The sequence below is a fragment of the Notamacropus eugenii genome, chromosome 6 (genome assembly GCF_028372415.1).
Source record: "Notamacropus eugenii isolate mMacEug1 chromosome 6, mMacEug1.pri_v2, whole genome shotgun sequence".
Taxonomy (NCBI): Eukaryota; Metazoa; Chordata; class Mammalia; order Diprotodontia; family Macropodidae; genus Notamacropus; species Notamacropus eugenii.
In genome coordinates this window covers 159771833-159793284 of record NC_092877.1, presented here as the reverse complement: position 1 = coordinate 159793284, position 21452 = coordinate 159771833, and the positions used below count along the sequence as shown (strand labels likewise).

Sequence of the window (21452 nt, the reverse complement as noted above, 5' to 3'; positions counted from 1 at the left end):
TCAAGAAAGAAGAGTGAAGCTAAAAGGATCAGGAAAGGCTAACTGCCCGTTACATGCAACAGATTGAAGTAATGGTTAATTTTAAGAGTTCTGGTTGATTATTATTAGACTGTTATGTAGCCCTATACACAGTCCACTGAAAGAGTGATTCTCTCCCACTGTTTCACATCATTAGTCTCAGTCTCTTTAATTTCCTTTATCACCTTTTCCATTCAATTTTCCCACTCCCTCTTCTCAGTAGTTTGTGATTCATCCTTTCTAATCCAACAACATCCCTCTTTCCCTCTAACACAGTGACAATTTACATCAGTCATAATGACATGGGAGATTAAAACCTCACCAAAAGTCTTGCTCTTTCTCCCTCCATCTTCCTAGATATAAATAACAGAACATTAATTCAAACTTGAAGAGTCTCTTGGAAGAACTAGGTGTCCTTGTGAACTTTATGATGCTTCAAAAAACAAAATCTCCCACACTTAGTTTAAGGCTTTAATTTCTTGGTACTTGAACATTGATGGCTAAATTCCTAAATCTTCATTGGGCTTATGCTACCACAAAGTAAGACAATATGTGATGATGGGATATTTTCATATTTATTTCCAGTCTCAAGCCATTAAACCTCAGTTAACATTATAGTCTTCCACCTTAAATAGCGTAAGGGAAAGAATGCACATATACTAGTGGCAGAAGACTCCCAAGTTGTGTACTCCATCTTTGAATATGCCATAGAACCCAGGCCTGATCTAAGATTCCCATAGCTGGAAGATGAAATTGTTGAAGTTTAAACAGGGATAAGTCATGTGGAGTTGTCTATCTGGCCCCTGCCACAGTAGTCTGTTCTCCAGAATTCTCAGAGACTAAACCTACCTATTCAAATTGTTTGTAAATTTTGCCAATCCATAAATATTCATGCTGATCTGTGATCTATGATCATATGGTCACTCCCTCCAATGGTGCAGACCATGCCTGCCTCATCCTTAAGCTATTCTTGTTCATGTCTTCCCATAAATGCTCCATAGGAAGGATCCATCCAAAATACTTGTGGCCTTACTCATTCTCTTTAATAAGATATGTTTTAATAAGATATCAACAAAATATGAAGGCTGCCTACTCTTAACTAGTCCTCCAGAAACCATGACAACGGGAATTAAACCTCAGCTCTGAACTTCCTGGCATAATTCATGCTGGCAATCTGGGATCTCCCCTTCTACTTCTAGCTCTGAGAAAAGTAATCAAATAAATACCACCATTTCCCCCTGGAAAGTTCATGTCAATGGACTTCTCTGCAGCTGTATTGTTCCATACTATCCCTATGATTTCTAAAACCAAAACAGTCTTCCTTGGCCACCACTGACCTATATATTTTGTCTCCTTCTATTCTAATGTAAGTCACATAAGTGCAAGGCTTATCTTGCTTTTCTATTAAATCTTTATCACAGTACTTTACAGTAAGCACCTAATAAATGCTATTCATTCACTCATTAATCTCACTTTTGCTATATAACCAGCCCATAGTTTTCATTTGTTTCTTTGATATATAGCATATATCCATTTATCAATTGTAATGATAGCTTATGATCAGATGTAGAATTTTAAGACTTTCTAAGAACTGTCCTAATGAGATTGAAAGGTAGGTAGTACTCAAACACCTAAAATCATGCCTATAATATAGATCTTAATAAATACTTCTTGAATGATTTATTGGTGATATTATTAACCTCAATTAGGGATATGAAAAATAAAGTGATCCATCCATAGTCACACAGTTACAAAGTAGAAGAACCTGTATCCACATCCATGTAATCCTGGCTCTCCATGATTAAAGGGAAAGTCACCTGTCATAAAAAGTTCTTATAATTAAGAACTGCAGATAATTTGGGGAAAATTATGTTAACAGTCCTCAGTTTGACTCAATCTCTGAAAAATTTCCAACAGCTTAGTAGTTACTCAGAAGCACCAACAGCTTGAATGTAGAGACTCTGCAAGTCACAGAACTGGCTAAACTTAGGCAACATGCTGTCATTGAAAAAGAATTAAACTTGAATTCAGAAGTCTGGAGTATGTCTAGAACAGTCACAGAATAACAGCTTCCTCAAATGTGAAAACGTGATAATAAAACCTGCTCTGATTAGCTCATAGGGTTGCATATGAAAGCACTTTGGACAGTTGTAATGAATGTACTTTGTATGTGTGTGTTTGTGTGTATGTACATATGTGTGTATATATATACATATATATGCACATATATATATATTACACACATCCATAGTGCTACATGTATAGTACCACATAATATATATACACTATATATACTAGACTATTATATACACTACATAGTGACTATATACCATAGGTAGGTATACCATATTGTATATTTACTATACATACTATATAATATACATATATAGTATATACACATATATACTGAATATGTATGTGCACATATGCACATGTGTATATACATATAATACTTGTATTATTATTAACATCCTTCTTCTGCGATAAGAATTAGTTAGGTTAAAGTCTGTAAGGCAAGGTCAAGAATGGAGCCTGACATCAAAAACTCACCCAGACACAGTGCCATGGGATATTCCAACCAACTACTATTATCCCTAAGATTTCTTTCCTAGTTCAGTGACTTGAAGGAAAAGCACAAATATACACACTTCAATTAATTGAAGCATATTCAGTCACTCTGAGGTTGGAAATAAATCTTCATATGGTGCTCTGGCCATCCTCTCATATAGCCATTTGTAATGTACTGTCTCTTTCAAGTTTCTGAGTTGAACTCTACTCAAAGTTCTAAGAGAAACAGTTAATAGGAGAGTTGGGAGTTAATCTAACTGAAAGTTCAAAAGAGAAGCAGCTGCTGAGTTTTGGAAGGTGTGAAATGATTATATATCCTGGAGAAACATGAGCATCAGAGCCGTCATAAGAGTATATAGGACAAATGCAATTACTTGATTATACTCTGAACTCAGAACAAGAAATGAAGAGAAAGTTGAAAGGACATTTCTGATCTGTACCAGTCAATTAACTAGTTTGACTGAGATGTAGTGATCAGTGTTAGGCAAAGCATGGTTTGGATCAACTCAGCTTAGCAGTGGAAGCATCTGTTCAACATGGAAGCCATATCCATCAAGGAACTTTTAGGGATAATTCCTAAAAACAGAAAGAAAACACAAAGTTTGCAGTTTCTGCACTGTAAGTTACTCTTCGTCCATGAGTTTCCTTCACGCTTATACCTTCTTGGCAGGTTGCTCAAGTATGTGCTCTTTCCCTCATAAACACTGCACTGGTGGGAGAGGTTTATACGTGTATATTGTATTTATTATTTATGCATTTGGTTTAGTATATGAGCACCCATGATATTGCAATTTCTTTTACTTTATTGTTGAGCAAATAGCTATTTTTAAGATTTGAAACATTTTCAAAATTTTTAAGATTTAAAAACACCCAACATGGAATCAGTTCCAAAGATTTGGCACTTGGATATCTTGCTTCTATGACACAAACAGAATTCCATTTAATTTATCAAAGCACTCTGCTGGGTACTAGAAGACAGACAAAAAATGAGAAATTTTCTTCTCCCTCTTCTTAGGAAAAGGCACAGAATAATTTCACGAGGTCTGCTTTCAAAGGAGGGCCTTCTTTCTATTCACCACTAATTATATATATACTCTATATATGCTCAATAATTATTTTATATCCTATTGTATCTCACTCTTCAGTACCATTGTTCTACTTCATTTACCCAACAACTGTCCCATGCATCATCATGTCTAGGGATTGGATCTCACCACCATACCAAACCATGTTCAATGACAATTATCCAAGGAATTACTGATAATCTTTGACTAATCAAGAAAATTAACAATCAACAATAGCCACATGATCACTGAGTTTTCCCTGCACATCTGTATACTTTGCCCTGGGGGTTCTCAATCTTAACACTAACTAAGATATCACTCCTCCTTTGTTTGGCATTACTATGAACTGTAGTTTTGCTTTTGTTTTTGTTGAGGGTGGGGTTGTTAAAAGATATTTAACATCACAAGACATATAAACTTTGAACTAAAAAAAAAACTTGTGAAGGTATAGATAAGAGGCAACAAAGGGTAGTGGATAGAATGCTGGTATTGAAGTCAGGAATACCTAGTTTCAAGTCTCATCTCTGATACGTACAGGTTGTGTAACTGAATGAAATCAGTAATCTTCTCAGTAACTCAAGCAGCTCTCTAAGAATATAAGTTTTGGAACAAATGCCAATCTTCATCAATAGAGGAAGTACCTTTACTGCGAAATCCCTGTATCTCTAAAATCTGAGGTCCAATTCAGTACAAAGGAAAAAATAAATAAACAATTCAAATGAATAAGTGTTTATTTAAGTGACTGCTAGATACCAAGCACCATTCTAGGATCATTAGTTTTGAATGGGAAAGGACCTTAGAAGTCATTGAATCCAATCTCTTCATTTTTTTAAAGGAGGAAACTGAAAACCAGAGAGATGAACTGATTTGTCCACTGTCACACAAGCAGTGAGTGGCAAGGTATGATTTAAGACCAAGTCTTCTGACTCAAGATACATTAATTTGTCCATTGTACCACACTGACTCTCAGATGCTAGGGTTAAAAAAAAGAAATGTATTTTGCCCTCAAAAAGCAAACATACTAGCAAGGTGAATACAATATGTCACAGCAGAGAATTTAAGTAGAGAGCAACAGCAACTGGGAGCAATCAAGGAGGCCTTCACAATGAACATAGCATATGAACTAAGCCTTAAAGAAAGAGGATTCTGAGTAACAGAAAGAAGATGATTTCAAGCATAAGGGTTGGCTTATTATAATTTCACGGAGGAAGAATCAAGGGTGATTCTGAGATCACAATCCTTGGTGAATGAAAGGAAATCATCTATGATAAAAATAGATAAATTTTTGAGAGGGGCAGGTTTGGGAAGAAAAGTGGTAAGTTCCATCTCAGACATGGTTATTTTGAGATATTTGAACGGTACTCAAGTAAAAATGTCCAACAGGTCATTGGCACTGGAATCCTAGAGTTTAAGAGAGAGATTAAGGTTGCATATATCAACCTAATGGCTTGCACATTGTTCACACACAGGTGATTATTAAACCCACTAGAGCAACTAAGATCACCAAAAATATATAGAGAGGCTATTGACATATTTTAGTTGAAAATGCAAGCTTAGGAGGCAGAAAACAGCAGATAACCCAGCACAGTAGAATTGTTGTTGTTGTCGTGCTCATCCTTCATTTTTGAAGAAGACCATGACATCAGCGAAATGATGACATGACTTGCGTAGGATTTTCTTTTGAGTGAGGGAGCTGGTGCTGGTGCAAAGTCACCAGCTTCACTTTCTCCTCCTGAGCCATTTGGATCCAGTGACCAAATACTGATCAGGATGACTGGAGATGGCCCAGGATGCAGAGGGGAACCTTGGCCTTTTCAGGTATTCACTTACTGGGAGGTAACACCCATTGAGTGAATAGGCTTCTTTAAGAAGTAGTCAGGGAATGGCCTTTGCAATGAACAAAAGAAAAAAATATAACTAAGAGAAGCTGAGAGGGAAAGAGAAACTGTTACTATCGATAATTACTCTAAACTAGCCATTAAGTGCAACTCGGTCATTGAAAATGACAAGCCTTTTCACTAGAGAACCTTTTATGGACTCTGCCTGAAACTGAGACCTAGAGTGTCTAATGATGTATGTGCACCCTCAAGTGTCCAAGGACAAAAAGTGACAAGCTCTTCAGAAGCCTTAGATTCCAAACCATTTGTGTAATTAGAAAGGAAACTGAGTCCAGGAATACTGGATAGCTCAGTGTAAGATCCCTAATAAGATCTGAGGATTAAAAATGTCAAGGATTTCAAATGCTTTTGAGACAGACCTCCTACTCTGACCATAGGAGAAACAGAGGCCTAGGGACCTTCAGGGACCTACATGTGATTACCTTCAAGTTCCAAGGCCTAGAGCTAACAAGGCCTTAAGAGCAGAAAATAGGGGATGACCCAGCATGGTAGAATAAAGAAGAATGAATATTCAGTAACAATAACAATACAAAAGCTAACATTCATAGCTTCAAGATTTGTAAAATCATTTCCATGTAATTTCATTTGATTTTCACAACAACCCTGCAATGTAGGTCCTCCAGTTACTGTCGTTTTGCAGATGAAGAAATTAAGCAGTTAAGTGACTTCCAGAAGTTCACACATCTAGAAAGCATATGAAAAAGGATTTGAAATCAGGTCTGCCTGATTCCTATCCACTGCAGTCTATCCACAGCACTACTGAGCTGCTTAATTCTGCATAATAACCAGGAGAGAGCAAGGTAACAGAAGCTAAGGGAGGATGGAAGATAGAAAAGGAGAAACACGAATGGAAAAAAAAACAGTGTAAATCAAATTAATTATTTACATATCATCTTTTAAAATCCTTCTAATTGCTTGTAGTGCCATGGAGTGGACCCTGACTTCTTAAAAACTATGCCAACAGAGCACAAGCTCTCTAAAGGCCTGTACGTAGTAATTGCCTTCTAATTCTTGCTATCAAAAACTCATCACCAAGCTGTGCCCCTAAGGTAATCATTTGTGTAGCCACATCCGTTCTCAACCACCAATAATTAAGGCAGGGGTTCTTATCCTGGAGTCCATGAATCTGCAAGGGTTCACCAATAAATTTAAGTGCTTCTATTAACTCAGATGAGGAAAATATGTGTGTGTATGTCTATCTATCCTAGATGCAATTTAGCATTTCTTTCCACTAAACAAAAATTACCTAAAAAGAGATCCGCTGACTCCCCTAGATTTCAAAATGGATCCATCACACAAAATGATGATGATGATGATGATGACAATAAGAATAACTATGTCCCTAAAGGAATTAGAGAGGATTCTTCTTTAGGGCCAGGATTTCCTTGGAATTTCACAATATTTGTTTGTATGTTGTCTCTTCTGTTTGATTGTAAGCTCCTTGAGGGCATGGATTATTTAGTTTGCTTCTTTTCTGTGTCTCCAGCACCCAAGCAGGTGTCTACTACATAACTGGCACTTAATAAGTGTTTATAGAATTGAAATAGAAGTGTTTATAGAATAGAATTGTTTCATGGTTATTATGCTTTCCATTCATATTGTTTTCCTGACTCAGCTTGCTTCACTTTTCTCAGCATGATAATTCATTACACACCTATGAAGTAATATCAACAACAACAGTAATAATCACCTCTGCAGAGGAATGAGGGAGGTGTCTTCTCATATACCTTCTGTAGGGCCAAGATTTTCTTTGTAATTTCATGATATTCATTTTGGATTGTTCCATGGTGGTTGTTCTTTCCATTTATATTGTTTGCCTAACTGTTTACTTTTCATCAACTCATGTACGTCTTTTTATGATTCTCAATATCCACCATATCCCTGTTTTTACATCATTTTAATTCCATTATATTCTTATACCACAAATATTTAACCATTCCCCAGATATGGACATCAAATTTAACTGCAATTCTTCTCTACCACAACAAATGTCGTTATCAATATTTTGGTGTGTTAATAGCCTCATTAAGGTTTTGAGTATCAAAAAGTTACATTTAATTATGTGTAAGTTATGTTCTCACAAAAAACTTTAGTTTATTTCAAATATTTTGAAATAAGTTCTATATTAAAGCAGTTTATAAAACTTTAGCTATTCTCAGGGGGACCCTGTATAATGGTAATTCAAATGGGAATATCTTTACATTCATTAGTCACATGGAACAGGAAGGGGTGGAGCAGGAGGGGTGGAGCAGGAAGAGGTGGAGGTGGAACAAAGCTGAGAGAATATTTGGTCAGAAAGCAGTCAGAGCTAGGAAGGATGCAGGCAGCTGGGCTAGGATAAGTGAAAGAGCTTGTTTGTGATTTTGTTTGATGGAGCTGATTTGTGGGAAACCTAGCAGAGGGAAGGCTTGGGGACAGTGTTGTTCTCTGCATTGTTACTGTGTATAGATTTTTGTTGCTATGATAGATGTGGCTTTCTAGTGTCTGAATAAATGTTTTGGTTCTATCTTCCACGTGGAGAGTCTGTTGTTTTTCCCAATTCAGAATTGTGCCAGGATACTCATGGTCGCCATAGGCACTGTGAATATCACATTGGCACTACAACCTGGCCTATTAATTTGCATTTTGTCACAATTAGTTAGAAGAATAAAAATTAAATGAAAAAAATTGGAGAGTAAAGGAAGTCCATTCCCTTTTTCAGAGATAAGAGTAGAAAGTTAACCTCCTCAGTCATTTGACTGGACAGGAATCACAACGTTTCATAATGAAACAATAACTTTAATTCCTATTTTCCAGAATCTACCACACAGAGGAAGATTTAGTTTTCTTAGAAACCTTGTCAGTTCTCTTTGACCATAACTAATTTCTTTTCCTTGTCTAGCAACTGAGAAAAGAAGAGTCAAAAAAAATAGCAACTAAAGTTTGTAGCCATTAAGAAAGATAAGGGAATAAACATTTTAGTTCCAAGTGAAAGTGGAGACCTTCATCATCTAAAAACTGGTGTAAGTGGAGAAGGGAGTTGGTATTCAGGAAAAAGATATTTGACAACAAATAAGCTAGTGAAAGAGCTAAAAATGAAAGCAAAAGAACTAGCTAAAAATACAATCTATTTCTAATATTTTTTATTTTTCCCCAATTACATATAAAAAGAACTTTTAACTTCATCATTATTTTTTTAAAGTTTTGACTTCTAAATTCTATCTGTCCTTCTCTTCTCCCCCCACTCCTTGAAAGAGTAAGCAATCTGATATAGGTTATATATGTGCAATCATGTAAAACATTTGCATATTAGTCATTTAGTGCAAGAAGACTCAAACAAAAATTTAAAAAGAAAGTGAACAATAGTATGCTTCAGTCTGTTTTCAGACATCAGTTCTTTCTCTGGAGGCAGATAACATTTTTCACCATGAGCTCTTTGGAATTGTCCTGGATCAAAAATTAACATTTAAATTTAGTAAGAAATTATTTAATTTTGCATATTTGTTTCAAATGACTGAGTTTATATCTTATTTAAATATAATATTTTGGATATAGTATAATGGAACACTGATGCTTAGTTTAGCCATCATATTTGTAAAAGACTGTAATTGTTATTATAAAGAAAATCATTCTACCATCCCCCTGGGGATAGGCAGGGATCATCAGGGAAGCTTCACAAACTGAATTCTACAATTCAGAACACAGAGCCAAGATGGAATTGCTACTATAACTTAATGAGAGATTACCCAAAAAGAGAGGTAAGGATCAATTTTGGAAGATGGAATAGTATCTCAAGTACTGAACTTGCAAACCTAACCTTAGTGGTAGTATTAATCTGATTAGTTAGTAATTTTGCCTGTTACTGTCAAAATATCTGCATCAAATACAAAAGTAAAATCTTTGAAATTTTCTAATGTTGCCCATTTTGTAATTTGATAATAATGAATTTGAGGAGTCATCAATTCCCACATCCTGAATACTATCACTGAATTCAACCTTTCTGTACTTTCAGTAGATTCAAAGGTAGAAAGGCTGGATTCAAATTCTGCGTCTGTCACCTCTAAGCTATGTAAATTCTAGTAACTCATGTCATTTCCCTGAACCTCAAGTTCCAGTAAAATGTGAAGGCTAAAGTAGTTAACCATTAATATCCCCTCCAGGGTTAAAATTTTATGAGTCTAAGACCATTTAGCTAATATCTTTCCCTACCAATACTAGCTATTTGCAAGAGGTAAACTTTCTTTTCTGTGGACCTGAAAAACAATGCAGTATAAAGAATACTCCATTGTTTCTTGGCAGAAAAAAAATTCCTGTCTCAAAGTTCTCCAATGACTTTTGGTTATACAGAAATAAACATGGTATCAGAAAGACACTCTAGTCCTCTCATCTTCTATTAGGTGTCTATAACCCACAAAAGGTTGGAATATGTCATCCTATTTTCCCCAAATACTGGGGTACCTTAAATCCAATATGAATGAACACTTTCTACAGATATAAAAATCAGACAAAACAAAGGGAGGAGGAACCAAGGTAGAGGAGTAAAAGCTGAGATTTGCTAGAGTTCTATCCCCTAAACCCAACCAAATACCTGTAAAAAATTACTCTAAACAAATTCTGTATCTACAGAACCCCTAGAATGATGGAATGAAGTAAATCTCCACTTCAAAACAGCCTGGAAGGCTGATGGGATGCATCTACTTCACCATGCTGAGAGCAGAGCACAGTCCAGCATGGGCCACACCCAAACAGATGGGACATGAGCATGCCTTGGGGGGACTGAATATATGGCACTAGACTTCATGATCCCAAAATGATGAGGACAAATTGAAAGGTAAGTGGAAAAAACCTGTGTGAGAGAGTAGAGTGGTCTGGTCACAGTCCCAGGGTAGTAGAGGGGTTGGAGAAGTCCATGGCAGGTGCAGCAGCAATAGGGGCAGTGGCAGCTTCTGTTTCTGAAACTATAGGAACACAGATTATGGGGCACATCAAGTGGCTGAGAGTACACCACAAAAAGCCCCACTGAAGCAGAGAACTACTTTGATAAAGAGCTCAAAAGTCAAGTGAATGGCTGAGGAAATGAGCAAAAACCAGAAAACAAATCAAACCATAGAATCTTACTTTGGTGACAAAGAAGATCCAAATATACAGAGAGAAGAAGAAAACAAAGTCAAAGCTCCTCCATCCAAAGCCTCCAAGAAAAATATTAATTGGTCTCCGGTCATGGAAGAGCTCAAAAATGATTTTGAAAATCAAGTAAGAAAAGTAGAGGAAAAAATGGGAAGAGAAATGAGACTGATGCAAGAAAATGATAAAAGAGATGGAGTCAAGATGGTGGACTACAAAGACACACTTATGTAGGGTCTCCCCACACAGCCCACAAAATACCTGCAAAGAGGGACTCTCAACAAATTCTGGAGCAGCAAAAGTAGAGAACAACAGAGTGGAGGAGATTTCCAGCCGACATGACCTGAAAGGCCCACAGAAACATCTGTTGCGCAGGATGTGAAGGGGAGCACAGAGCCCAGCCTGGCCTTGGCCATGCAGCATGAGGAGACTCTGGGAGGAGGACACCTCAGGGGCAGAATCTCCAGTCATGGAATCTCCAGTCTCAGCAGCAGGGCCTCAGATCCCTCAACCCCCAGGAACCAAAGGTCAGTGAAGGGGTTTTATCAGCTGGCCAGGAAGAGAGAAGGGCCTTCCCATAGCTCTGCCAGCAGGCAGCAGCCACAGAGGGTGCACAGCAACCCATACAGGCCGCTAGTTGTTGGAGCATAAAAACCCCTGGGGGCACTAAAGAGCTGAATCTTACCTCAGCCCTGGGTGGAGGACCTGGTCAAGCTGGCCTTTGTCTCACTCTCAATGGCTGCCCTGCTCATCCAGCTTATCTGAAAATCAGCCCCCAGTGCTAACTTGGCAGAACTGGAGGCTAGGTGGCTTTGCAGAGGTAATTGCTAAGATTCTGGACATAAAAATCCTTCTCTGTGTGCAGACCAGTACACACTTGATTGTGCCACCTTGGAGGAACTCATAACTTACAGGTCCCCAGAGTATACCCTACTCTTGACAAAGGACGCAGAAGTCAAAGAACAGGTTGGAAAAATGCCCAAAAAAGGGGGAAAAAATAAGACCACAGAAGGTTACTTTCTTGGTGAACAGATATCTCCTCCCATCCTTTCAGATGAGGAATAAAAATGCTTACCATCAGGGAAAGACAAAAAAGTCAAGGCTTCTGTATCCCAAACATCCAGAATAAATATTCAATGGGCTGAGACCGTGGAAGAGCTCAAAAAGCATTTTGAAAATCAAGTTAGAGAGTTGGAGGAAAAACTGGGAAGGGAAATGAGAGAGATGCAAGAAAAGTATGAAAAACAGGTCAACACCTTGCTAAAGGAGACCCAAAAAATGCTGAAGAAAATAACACCTTGAAAAATAGGCTAACTCAATTGGCAAAAGAGGTTCAAAAAGCCAATGAGGAGAAGAATGCTTTCAAAAGCACAATTAGCCAAATGGAAAAGGAGGTCCAAAAGCTCACTGAAGAAAATAGTTCCTTAAAAATTAGAATGGAATAGATGGAGGCTAATGACTTCATGAGAAACCAAGAAAACAAAACAAAACCAAAAGAACGGAAAAATGGAAGATAATGTGAAATATCTTACTGGAAAAACAACTGACCTGGAAAACAGATCCAGGAGAGAAAATTTAAAAATTATGGGACTACCTGAAAGCCATGATCAAAAAAAGAGCCTAGACATCATCTTTCAGGAAATTATCAAAGAAAACTGCCCTGATATTCTAGAACCAGGGGGTAAAATAAATGTTGAAAGAATCCACCAATCACCGCCTGAAAGAGATCCAAAAAGAGAAACTCCTAGGAACATTGTGGCCAAATTCCAGAGTTCCCTGGTCAAGGAGAAAATATTGCACACAGCTAGAAAGAAACAATTCAAATATTGTGAAAATACAGTCAGAATAGCACAAGATCTAGCAGCTTCTACATTAAGGGATCGAAAGGAGTGGAATATGATATTCCAGATGTCAAAGGAACTAGGACTAAAACCAAGAATCACCTACCCAGCAAAACTGAGTATAATACTTCAGGGGAAAAAATGATCTTTCAATGAAATAGAGGACTTTCAAGCATTTTTGATGAAAAGACCAGAGCTGAAAAGAAAATTTGACTTTCAAACACAAGAATGAAGAGAAGCATGAAAAAGTGAACAGCAAAGAGAAGTCATAAGGGACTTACTAAAGTTGAACTGTTTATATTCCTACATGGAAAGACAATATTTGTAACTTTTGAAACTTTTCAGTATCTGAGTAGTGGGTGGGATTACACACACATACACACACACACAGAGAGACAGAGAGACAGAGAGACAGAGAGCACAGAGTGAATTGAATAGGATGAGATCATATCTTAAAAAATGAAATTAAGTGGTGAGAGAGAAATATATTGGGAGGAGAAAGGAAGAAATGGAATGGGGCAAATTTTCTCTCATAAAAGAGGCAAGCAAAGGACTTTTCAGTGGAGGGAAAAAGAGGGGAGGAGAGAGAAAAATATGAAGCTTACTCTCGTCACATTCGACTAAAGGAAGGAATAAAATGCACACTCATTTTGGTATGAAAACCTATCTTACAATACAGGAAAGTGGGGGAGAAGGGGATAAGCAGGGTGGGGGGGATGATGGAAATGAGGGCAGTGGGAGGAGGGAGAAATTTGAAATCAACACTCTTGGGGAGGGACAGGATCCAAAGAGAGAATAGAAACAATGGGGGGTAGGATAGGATGGAGGGAAATATAGTTAGTCTTACACAACACGACTGTTATGGAAGCCATTTGCAAAACTACACAGATATGGCCTATATTGAATTGCTTGCCTTCCCAAAGGGAATGGGTAAGGAGGGAGGGATGTAGAGAAGTTGGAAGTCAAAGTTTTAGGAACACCTGTCAAGTATTGTTCTCACTACTAGGAAATAAGAAATACGGGTAATGGGGTATAGAAAGTTATCTGGCCCTACAGGACAAAAGAGAAGATGGGGACAAGAGAAGGGAGGGCTGTTAGAAGAGAGGGCAGATTGGTGATAGGGGCAATTAGAATGCTCAGCATTTTGGGGTGGGGGAGGGGACAAATGGGGAAAAAATTTGGAACCCAAAATTTTGTGAAAATGAATGTTAAAAGTTAAATAAATTAATTAACTTTAAAGAATAAATAAATAAAAAGAAAATGATGAAAACCAAGGCAACTGCTTGCTAAAGGGGACCCAAAAATGCTGAAAAAAATAACACTTAAAAAAATGTAGTAATTCAAAGGACAAGAGATACAAACAGTCAACGAGGAGAAGAATGCTTTAAAAAGTAGAATTGGCTACATGGAAAAGGAGGACCAAAAGCTCACTGAAGAAAATGGTTCTTTAAAAATTAGAATGGAGCTGATGGAAGCTAATGACTTTATGAAGAAAATCAAGAAATTTTAAAACAAAACCAAAGGAATGAAAAATAGCAGACAATGTGAAATATCTCATTGGAAAAACAGCTGAACTGGAAAATATATCCAGGAGAGACAATTTAAAAATTATTGGACTACTTGAAAAACCATGATCCAAAAAATAACCTACACATCATCTTTCAAGAAATTATCAAGTAAAACTGCTCTGATATTCTAGAACAAGAGGGTGAAATAGATATTGAAAGAATCCACTGATGAGCTCTTGAAAGAGACCCCAAAATAAAAACTCCTAGGAATATTGTAGCCAAATTCCAGAGTTACCAGGTCAAGGATAAAATATTGCAAGCAGCCAGAAGGAAACAATTTGAGTATTGTGGACAATACAATATCTAGCAGCTTCTGCACTAAGGGTAAAGGCTTGGAATATGATATTACAGAGGTCAAAGGAGCTAGAATTAAAACCAAGAAACACCTACCCAGCAAAATTGAGTATAATACTCCAGGGGGAAAATGGTCATTCAATGAAATTAAGGACTTTCAAGGATTCTTGATGAAAAGACCAGAGCTGAAAAGAAAATTTGAATTTAAATACAAGAATCAAGAGAAGCATGAAAAGGTAAACAGGAAAGAAATCATAAAGGAAAAAGTTGAACTGTTTACATTCCTACATGGAAAGATTATATTTGTAACTCTTGAAATTTTTCTCAGTATTAGGGTAGTTGGAGGGATTATATATATGTATGTATATATACATACACACACACACACACACATATAAAGACAGAGCACAGAGTGAGTTTAACATTAAGGGATTATATCTAAAATAATAAACTGAGGGAGAAGAGAGGAATATATTGGGAGAAGAAGAAAATCAGAAAGAGAATTGAGTAAATTATCTCTCACAAAAAAGAAGCAAGCAAAAGCTTTTTTCAATGGAAGGGAAAATGGAAGGGGACATGAGAGGGAAAGAGTGAGTGTTATTCCCATTACATTTGGCTTAAGAAGGGAATAATATGCACATTCAATTGGTTTGAAAGTCTATCTTACACTACAGGAGTAGAGGGGACAGGGATAAGCAGGGGGTGGGGGAAATGATATAGTGGAGGGCAAATGGGAAGAGGGGGTAATCAGAAGTAAACACTTTTGAGGAGGGACAGGAAAAAAGAGAGAATAGAATAAACGGGGGGCAGGATAAGATGGAGGGAAATATAGTTCGTCTTTCACAACACCACTGTTATAGAAGTGTTTTGCATGACTACACATATATAACCTATATCAAATTGCTTGCCTTCTCAATGGGGGTGAATGGAGAGGGAGGGAGAGAAGTTGAAACTCAAACTTTTAAAAACAAATGTTAAAAATTATTTTTACATTCAAATGGGGTATAGAAATCTATCTTGCCCTACAAGAAAAAACAGGGGAAGGGGATAAGAGAATGGGGGTATGATAGAAGGAAGGGCAGATTGGGGGAAGGAGTAATCAGAGTGCATGCTGTTTTGGGGTGATCAGATGGGGAGAAAATTGAGAACTCAAATCAATAATCACCTATACAGCAAAACTGAGTATAATACTTCAAGAGAAAAAAATGGTCATTCAATAATATAGAGGACTTTCAAGCATTCACAATGAAAAGACCAGAACTGAATAGAAAATTTGACTTTCTAACACAAGAATCAAGAGAAGCATGAAAAGGTACACAGGAAAGAGAAATTATGAAGATCTTTCTAAAACTGAACTGTTTGCATTCCTACATGGAAAGATAATATTTGAAACTCTTGAGACTTTTCTCAGTATTTGGGTAGGTGGAGGGATTATACACACACAGACACACACACAGACACACCCACACAGACACAGACACAGACACACACACACACACACACACACACACACACACACACACACATAGAGAGAGAGAGAGACAGACAGAGACAGAGACAGAGAGTACAGGTTGAGTTGAATCAAAAGAGATGATACCCATAAAAAATAAATATGTAAAATAAATTTTAAGAAAGCAGACAAAACAGCCCCACCTATTTCTTTCAAGTGTCCAGAAGTCCTTCTTGGTACAACTTGGTGGACTTCTCCCAATAACTTTGGTTTTTCCTGCCATGTATATTATAAAGGAAATAAGTAGGGAGGTGGGAAGGGATGTACATTCCCTTTGCATTATTATAAAGTGAATTGAAAAGAATAACAAATTAATAATCTCCACCACATTAATCATGAATCACAGTGTCAAAAGTCTTCACCTTTTAGAAAAACAAAGTGAGATAAAATATCTATCCACTGACAATTAATAGCTGTATGTCCATGAGCAAGCCTAAAAATCCCAGAACTAGTTTCCGCATCTGTTAGAGGAATAATAATGCTGGTAATACCAATTTCATAGAAGTTATTATCACACTCAAAATAATTTACACAAAGCATTAGATACATGTGGCACTGTGACCTTTCAGGAGGAAAAAAGTCCGTTACAAACTGGGGTTTATAAACTAAAACCATTTTCTGGATACTCTATGGGTTTCTAATAAACTTTAAAGTAAGTAGGAACCTTGAAGCCTTCATATCACCTTAAAATTTCAAGTCTGTCCTTCTGTGTAAAAGTCATCTAACATTTTTGATCACTGCCAGAAACCCTTCCACCTGATTATTAAAATCTGTTTCTTCTTACCTAGGATGAAGCTAGCCAACTAGATTTCATCAAGCAGCCAATTTCTCTCAGATATAGTGACAGCTGGTGCCATCCACTCACTTGGCATTGACATAAAGGTGAAATCAGTCCCAGCTACCATCTTTTTCAGTGGGTAGAATGATGGCAGGAAGTCTTACTGAACGGATGAGAAGTCAATACTTTAAAACTCAGGAGGAGGAGAGAAGGAATAGGATATCTAGCAACTGCCATGAATATGTCCTACGGGAAAGGTCTCAATAGAATCAAGTTTTAACACTCACTTAGTCAAAGGCACAAAATCAACACACTGCAATTGCCTGAACAGAATTAGAGATGCCCTGACCTTGGAGCAGATTGTCAATCCAGGTGCAGACAAATAAAATGCTCCTAGAAAAACACAAATAGGACATAACTTCCTGGTTATCTTAGAAGGTGAAGTTTTACCAGCAGGACACACCAACAGAAGAGAAATTCCTGAGGATTGCCTGGCTCAACTGTATCTATCTAATACTATTAAATATCTAGTCTAATACTTATCTAATACTCTTCACACACATATTTGCTTTGCTCACTTTTGTGTCACAAACTTTATCTTTTTGGTTCTTTCTCATTAAATACAATTACATAGCTCCTAGGACAAGTCTACTTCATACATGGACATACAGAGACCTTAGAAAAATACTCCAGGTTTAAAGAATTCTCAGAAACTCTTACCAGTGTGATTACTTTTATCATCCAGTAGACGTTTAATAAAATAGAATTGTTAGAAAAGGAACATGTGACAAAGACATTATGGATGGGCATACATAAAGAAGACAGGTTAGGCAAGAATTACTATATGGAAGGACAACTCAGGCATCTGACACTGTACAGCTACCAGTGTCTTCTGGTGCAACTACTAATTACTTTTCTCCAACTTGACTTAGCTCCTTCTTTTCCTGAATGGGTACATTGGTTCTACTGAGTCATGCTCTGATGAGCTCTGTTTGAGTTCGATCTTCAGATGTCTAGTTTTTCTCCATAAATCTAGAGATTTACACTTTTGTCTCTTTTAATTTGGGAGGAGGCCTTCCACAGTCACCTATCACAAAAGAGGAAAAGTCCTCAGCTCCTTTTTCTTAGTAAGGAGAAAAATTTTTCTTAACTACTTAAGATTTTTCTAAGTGAAGAATCTTACCTCCAGAATTCATCTGCCTCTCCTTCCTTTATTACGGGCTACCAGAAAATTGACATTAGACACTTTCCATGAACAATAATACACTAGAATATTGTGAGGATTAGATAAGATCATGTATCATCTTGAACATTTCAAAGTTTTACGCAAGTGTTATTATAATTATAGTAATGACTAACATACTTCATCTGACTTAGAAGCTTAGAGGAATCATATGTGCAAAAGATTTGATTGCAAAGTAATGAGACTGAATTCATAAGCCACACATTAAAATTAATGTCATTTTCTTCTAGGCATGCTTCATAGTTTTGTGGGTCCATAACTTTATAGACATATATGGGGACCAGGGGAACCCCTGTAACGCCAAATTATTGTACTCACTAAATCCTCCCTATTACTCTAAACTTTCAGTGTTGGCAGCAATTTCCAAACCTTTTCCTCATACAAATTAGATTAGTTTTTCTTTAAAAAGTACTAAAACCATGCTCAAAACTTTGTTGTGGTAAGGAACATAAGACTCTTGATAATAGTTCCTGGTTGCCTTGATATAAAATAGCCAGTGAGTATCTCTAGGGAACCCTAATACTTGGCTATCAGATCATGACAGATAGGAGAACTTAGCTAAAATCAATTAACAGTGTCCTCGATGCCTATCTTTGTTGAATATCCTCCTCTTATGGCTAAGTGAATCTCCTTTCGTTAACAGTTGAATGACACATGGAGTATCTAATTTTATTTCAGTATTAGATACAAACTACCAGGGGACTTGCCTGAGTCAGGCCCAGCTCAGAACATACACATATACACACACATTTGTGTGTGTGTGTGTGTGTGTATGAAAAATACACATATATATCTTATATATAAATACATAGAATGCAACTACTCTATCTACTATCTCAGCTAAGATTGCTTACACAAAGATGGATTTTGAAATTGAAAGGCTTATGAATTAGGGGATTTTTTTCATAAAGAGAAATAGGGGCTTATGCTTGTGTTCTCTCTCCCTCTCTCCCTCCCTCCATATATATGGATACACATACACACAAATATATATAAATATAAATTTCCTTTTGTTAGGTAACTGTTAATTGTTCCTAAGTAAATCTCCTTTTTGTTATTTGTCTAAACTTTTTCCAGTATTTAATATAAGCTACCAAGGAGAGTGACTCTCCTGAGTCAGGCCCTGTGCAGAATACCATCATTACACAATAAATACATGCATACATATATGTATATGTCTAAAGATCTAGAAAGATAAAGAAAAATATAGATTATAGAGACAAAAATTATGATCAATGCGGATTTATAAATGTAGATATAGATTTTCATATGGAGAGATCCATTTTTATTCATTATATCTGTCCTTTATTATTTTATTCATTCTCTTTAGCTTATTGTTTACAAATAAGACAACTATAACCTCTACATATTAACTATTATAGATATATGTGGATTATATAAAAATATATGTTAAATAGGTATATTATGAAATATAAATGTTATGTGTTTATATGCATGTATATGTGTGCATATGTGTGTATGTATATCTCTTCCAACTACTTCACTGACCACTCAAGTATGTATATGTGTTTATATACAGAATGCTTTCATATACATATACAAGTAAACATACACATACATGTACATAGGTATATTATACATGAAGGTGTTCTGGGCTGGCTCTGACTTGCTTCTATATCCTGATCATTTGTTTTCAATATTGGAACAAGATTAGACACTCATAGGATCATTTCAACAGTAAAGAAAGAGGAGAATTACTTAAGAACAGTTAATAGTTGTTAACAATAATTAACAAAAGGAGAGAGACAGACAGACAGATATAGGTCACTATTTCTCTCTATGAAAAAAAAAACTCCGGTAAGCCATGATCATTTAGATTTCAAAATCCATCATTATGTAAGCAACATTAGCTGGGGTGGCAGGTGGAGAAGTGGAAAGCTAACCAAAGACATCCATCTCAAAAGAATTTGTAACAAGAAAGAAAACAGGTGCTGCTTAACAAAATTCTTTTCCCCCACCGCCTATTCATGTCCTTTTCAAGTATGTCATTTATACAGCCCAAACAACAGACTCTAGATATCTGTTCAATCTTCTCTTTTTAAAGATCTATAGTTCTTACTTTTTTGGTAGCAAACTTTTGTCACAACAGGCAAATATTCACACTTTTAAAATTGGTACTTAATGCTCCCCTTCAATTTTCTAAGAGGGTTATTCGAAAAACATATGGTAGGCTACAGATGCTATTCTCGGTACAGTCCACCCTCTTTCCCATTGAGAGCAGAAGTTTTTGTAAAATTTGAACCACAACTATTGTCCTGGGGCTGGAAAGATTGAAGCAGTTGCTGATTAAAACTTATGTTAATAACCTTTTAGAGGGCTCTGTAGGAAGAACCATACAGAACTAATGACAGATGGCAAAGTAATAGAAGGGGGTCTTTAACTATTTTTCTCAGCGATCAAGGAACTCTTCTCACACAGAGGTATAGATCACATTCTCCATCAACTTATCTTTCTAATTTTACCCTTCTGTATATTTTTAATGGATTGCCCAAAACAAATTTCTTGAAGCTGTCAGTTTCTGGAATCAAGATGATTATGTGTATTGTCAAATAAATATCAGATTTCCATGAGGATCCTTTGGAGGTAGTTCATCTCTTGATGAACTAGTATTAATTCCATTGGAGCAAAGTATTGGAGTATAATGATAGGAAAAAAGTCCCATGATTCTTTTTAATCCTTGAAGATCAATAATGTGTGACAGTTATTTATCAGAGTTAGAGACAAGTTTATGCTAAAATATTGTTTCCCAAGTCTCTATGCCCGATATTCACTCTCCTCTGTTCTGAAGTAAAGATTTCAGTAAAGTTGCATGAGGTTTCCATCTTATTATGCCAAACATAGCAAAGATATATAGGTCAGATAATGGGACTGTTTGCCATATATTTTCTGAAGAGGTAAAGTCTCTTAAGTGAATCCCACATTTAATCATTCCAATATCTGATCCCTGTTTTGTTTTGAGTAAAATTCATTTCCAGGATTGCCATGTGACTTTCACTTGAAATTTGGCTTTGTGATTTATGGAAGGCATGAAGTACTTCCTGGTTGACAGTTTCAGCAATCCTGGTGCCCATGGTAATTTTTACACAGTGACAATTGAGAGAACAAGTTCAGTGAAGTAAAATAGAAAAAGCTCATTTCAGACATATCTCAAAGCTTCCATTCATCGGATTGAAGTCCTGTGACTGATTTGAGAAGAATCTTAGTAGTTTATTCTCTTGTGCAATTTCCCGAGCCCATAAGAAATACAACTTCTTTACTTATTGTTGTAATACCCCTTAGAGGTGGTCCAACATAGGAAGCAAATTCATTGTTTTCATTTTGCATCAACTAGAATTAAATTTTATTTGACAAATAAGTGAATTCATTTAGGATGATGGGATCATAGATTTAGAGTTAGAGGGACTTTTTAGGATCTTCTAGTATAATTCTCTCATTTTATATATTAGAAAACTGAGAAGATGGCAGAGTGAGATCAAGAACTCATCTAAGCTCTGATAAAAACTCCTTTAGATACTTTTAAAAAGAGAATCTGAACAAATTTTAGAG

General features: G+C 36.5%; 1 long non-coding RNA gene across 1 annotated transcript; it reads left to right on the top strand.

The window, feature by feature from the left end:
• Nucleotides 1–2833: 2833 nt before the first annotated feature.
• Nucleotides 2834–19148, top strand: LOC140512013 (uncharacterized). Its single transcript, XR_011969749.1, has 3 exons — nt 2834–3204; nt 10154–10358; nt 16653–19148. It is a non-coding gene; the product is annotated as an uncharacterized lncRNA (long non-coding RNA).
• Nucleotides 19149–21452: the final 2304 nt, after the last annotated feature.